The sequence below is a fragment of the Pteropus vampyrus genome, unplaced genomic scaffold (assembly GCF_000151845.1).
Source record: "Pteropus vampyrus isolate Shadow unplaced genomic scaffold, Pvam_2.0 Scaffold160, whole genome shotgun sequence".
NCBI lineage: Eukaryota > Metazoa > Chordata > Mammalia > Chiroptera > Pteropodidae > Pteropus > Pteropus vampyrus.
Window position 1 is genome coordinate 3,344,584 of NW_011888941.1, and position 5,074 is coordinate 3,349,657.

The 5,074-nt window shown below is 33.7% G+C and overlaps 1 protein-coding gene across 9 annotated transcripts in view; it reads left to right on the plus strand.

Moving 5' to 3' along the window:
* Positions 1-5,074, plus strand: part of GPR45 (G protein-coupled receptor 45) — an 81,074-nt gene that overhangs the window by 12,423 nt on the left and 63,577 nt on the right. The gene's annotated exons all lie outside the window — the stretch shown is intronic.

Below are 5,074 nucleotides of genomic sequence, written 5' to 3' on the forward strand. Positions count from 1 at the left end.
GAAGGAAGGAAGGAAGGAAGGAAGGAAGGAAGGAAGGAAGGAGAAAGAAAATAGGCTTAGGGGTTTATGGGACTATAAAAAAAGATCTACCATTCATGTATTTGGACTCCAATAGAAGAGGAGAGAAAGGGCAGGGCTCGAAAAGTTCCCAAAGAAATAATGGTTGAAAAATTACCCATCTTTGACAAAAGATATAAACCTATAGATTCAAGAAGCTGAGAAAAATCCCAAAGAAATAAATACCAAAACATCATAGTTAAACTTCTGAAAACTAAATGCAAAGAAAAAAAATTTTAATGTAGCCAGAGGAAGATGATGCCTTACCTATAGGGGAAAACAACTTGAATGATAGCAAATTTCTCATCAGAAACCATGGAATCAGAAGGCAGTGGTACAATATATGTTTTTTTAATCTTGAAAGAAAAGCACTAACAACCTAGAATTCTCTATCTAGTGAAAATATTTCTGCAATGAAGGGGAAATCAAGATGTTATCAGATGAAGGAAAACTCAGAGAATTTGTGGACATACCCTAAAAATAGAATACAGAACTACCCTAAATAATGGCTAAAGGAAGTTCTCTAAACAGAAAGGAAATGAAAAAGAAGAAATCAGAGAACATAAAAAGAAGATAGTAAGCAAAAATATGAGTAAATACACTAAGAGTAAACCTTTTTCTCCTGAATTTTCTACATTATATGTGATAGTGAAAACATAAATTATAACATGATCTAATATGGTTTGCAGAGCATATGGAAGAAAAACTTAAGACAATTATATTATAAATGGGGGAGGGTAAAGAGACATAAAGAGTGTTAATTTTGTACACTTCACTTAAACTGGTAGACTGTGATAAGCTATGTATAAATAATGTAATATCTACAACACCCACTAAATATATACATAGATATAAATAAAAGATAGATAGACAGACAGATAGATTTATGTAGGTAGATAGATAGAAAAACACTATGAACAAATCAAAATGGAATTCAAGAAATATTCTAGGAAGCCACAGGAAGAAAAAAGGAGGAACAGAAAGACAAACAACAGAGTGAGCAACTAAACAAAAGCACAAAATGGCAGACTTAAGCCCTAACATATCAATAATAATTCATTAACTGTAAATGGTCTAAATATACCAAGGAAAAAACAGATTAACAGAGTGGACTAAAAAACATGATTTATTTTTCGCTATGTACAAGAAATTCACTTCAAATGTAACAATATAAGTAAGTTGAAAGTAACATGATGATGAAGGTTATAGCATGCTAACATTAATTTTAAAAAGCAGAAGTCATTCTATTAGTTTTGGGTAAAGTGGAGTCAGAGCAAAGAAAATTACCAAGGACAGAGAGAGACATTACATCATCATAAAAGGATTAATAAAACAAGACGATATAACAATTTTAAATGTTATGCGTCAATGAGCAGAGTGCATAAATATAAAGCCACATATATATGATAACTTAGATGAAATGGACCAATTTCTTAAAAAACACAAACTACCACAACTACCCCAATATGAAATAATAGTTTGAATAGCCCTGTAACTATTAAGAAATTGAATTTCTAATTTAATATTTCTTGAAAAAGAAATCTCTAGGCTGTGATGATTTCACTGGAGACTTCTACCAAACATTTAAAGAATTAACACCAGTTCTACCAAATGTCTTCCTGAAAATAGAAGAGGAGGGAACACTGCAATTTTTTAAATGAAGTCATTATTACCCTGATACCCAAATCAGAAAACAACAGTACAAAAAAGAAAAGCTAAACCCTATGAATATGGGTGCAAAATTCTTTTATAAATTATTAGCAAATATAATTCAGCAATATAAGAAAATAATTATATATTATAACTAAGTGGGGTTTATTCCAAGTAGGAAAGACTAGGTCAAAATATGAAAACCAAATAATATAATTCACCATATTAACAGGCTAACGAAGAAAAATCATATAATCGTATCAATTGCTGCAGAGAAAGTACTTGACAAAAATCTAATACCCATTTACAATAAAACTCTCAGAAACAAGGAAGAGAGAGGAACTTCCCCAGCTTGATAAAGACATCTCCAAAAATCCTACAGCTGACCTCGTACTTAACGGTGAAGGACTGAATGCTTTCTCCTGAAAGATTAGGGACAAGGATGTCTGCTCTCACCATGCCTATTTACCTCAGTACTAAGAGTTCTAGCAAATGTAATACAGCAAAAAAGAAAAAGAAGGCACACAGATTAGAAAAGAATAAATAAAATTGTCCTTTTTTACAGATTAGATCAGTGGCTATATAGAAAATCCCAAAGAATCTCCAAAAACTCTCATAGAACCAAAAACGAATAAAAATCATTTGTATTTCTATATACCAGCAATGAACACTTGGAAGCTAAACTTAAAAATACATTACCATTTACAATCACTCATAAAAAGAGATACTTAAACATTTAAAAACCATGTATAAGATTTATATGCAAAAGACAGCAAAACGCTGATGAAAGAAATCAAAGAAAATCTAAATAAATGGAAAAACATACTGTGTTCATGGTTTGTAATACTCAACTTAGTAAAGATGTTAATATTTTCTAAACTGATATGCATGTTTAATACAATTTTTATCAAAATCTCAGGAAGTTCTTTTGTGGATATAGATAAGATTATTCTAAAATTTATATGAACAGTCAAAGGAGCTAAAATAACTAAACAACTCTGAAAAAAAAAAAAGAATAAAATGGGAGGAGTTAATCTACCCAATATCAAGACATTACGTATCTGTGACAATTCAAGCTTGGGTGGTATTGGCGGAAAGATGGACACATAGACCAATGGGACAGAATAGAATACCCAGAAGGAGACCCACACTAGTATAGCACTAATTTTTGAAAAAGATTAAAAAATAATTTAATGGAAAAATTATCTTTTCAACAAATGGTGCTAGAACAATTGGATATCCACAGGCAAAAAGAAAAAAAATAACCTTGACTTAAATCTTACAAGTTATCAGAAATTAACTCAAAGTGGAACATGAATTTCAACATAACCCTATAAAACCTAAAAAAAAAAAAAAGAAAAGATAAGGCTTGATAGAGATTAAAAAGATGAAAAGACAAGCTATAGACTAGAAGAAAATATTTACGACCTCATACCTGACGAAGGACTCTTACCTAGAATAAAATCTTTCAAAAGTCAGCAGTATAAAAACAAATAATCTAATTGGAAAGCAGACTAACGTAAAGAGACATTTCACTAAAGAGGATATATTTATGGCACACGAACGCATGAAAAAATATTCAGCATCACCAACCATTAGGGAAATGCAAATTCAGACCTGGATGAGCTATCACCACACACCCAGCAAAATGATATAAAATATACCGATAATATCAAATACTGGAGAGAGGCAGAGCAACTGTATCTCTCATACATTGCTGATGGGAATGTAAGATGTTATAGCCACTCTGGAAAACAGTTTTGCAGTTTCTTAAAAAGCTAAACATAAGTGAAATAAGTCAGACAGAAAAAGACAAACACTGTGTGATCTCACTTATAAGTAGAATCTAAAAACACCCCAAAAAAACCTCATAGAAAAAGAGATCAGGTTTGTAGTTATCAGAGGTGGGGGAATTGGATGATGATGGTCAAAAGCTATAGACTTCTAGTTATAGATAAAGATGACTAGTTAACACTGCTATACAGTAGATTTGAGAGTTGCTAAGACAGTAAATCTTGAAAGTTATCATCATAAGAGAAAAAATTTACATTTTTGTTTGGCTTTGTTTTTTGTTTTGTGTCTACGTGAGGCGATGGATATTAATTTAATGTGGTAGTCATTCCACAACATATGCAAATCAACTAGTTATGCTGTACACCTTAAGCTTATACAGTGCTGTACATCAATTATATAGCTATAAAACTGAGAGAAAAACAAAAATCTAAACATATGCTTACTCTACATCTCAGCACCCTCACTGCTCGGCACTTATCTCAGAGTGATGAGAACATGTGCACGCAAATCCTGCGCACTATTGTTCATAGCTGCTTTAGATGTAAGTCAAAAACTGGAATAAGTGAATGGTTAAATATTGTGATGCATTCACACCGTGGAATACTACGTAGCAATAAAAAGAAATGAACTAATGATACAGGAAACAAGTTGGATTGATTCCCAGGGTGTTGTTCTGAGTGACTTGTACACCGAAAACATAAAAACCCCATCTCAGCAGATCATACACTGAATGATTCCATTTGAATAATATTTTCAACAAAATTATAAAAATGGAGAACAATTTCACGGTTGCCAGGGGTTAGTGATGAGATGAGGCTAAATTAAGCTGCAGGTCCTAGTGAAGCTGCTAAGAGAGAGCGTGGGACAAAAAGGAGAAAATAGGATATTTATGAGGAAGGAAGAAGAGGAAGAGTTGCTGGCAGGAGGACTACGGGCTCTGGGTTGTCAATGGAGCAGGACTGATATTAGCATAGGCGAAGCTTCCTGGAACGCTTTTATTGCACGGGAGAAAGCAAGGGTTTTCAAAATATTGGATTGCACTTTGAAACAACGGGATTCCACAGCCAGATCTTCAATTAATTAGTTAGATATGTTACCTTAGATAAGCCACTTAATTTCTCAGTCTCGTTTCCTTAGCAGAGCATTGTAAAGCTAAGATTCTTAATCAGGTTGGTGTGGGTTTGGATCTGCCCTACCTGTGTTCTTTTGGGGGCCCAGGGTGAGGGTCACAGCTATCCAGGGCACAATTTTCAGAGCATGTTACAATCCATCACTTGCTCAAGTCTGCTAAGATTCCTTTGCAAAGCAAGTGTCAGGTAATACCTTGGGCAGAGAAGAGTGCCCCACCCAAGGTGGATGGGGATAGGAAGTGACTGTTGCTGAATAATCCAGTCTTGATGTGGTTTGGGTTTGGGGTTAGGCCAAACTTTTTGGTTCAGGATACTTCAAAGGATCTAACCCTGTCTGCTCAGATTATACAAAAATTGCCTTGGTCTCTTCATCAAATCTCATAGTGGAAATAGCTGAGCCTGATTCCCTGGAATGGCTTAAAGATAGGAGAATTCCCAGATTC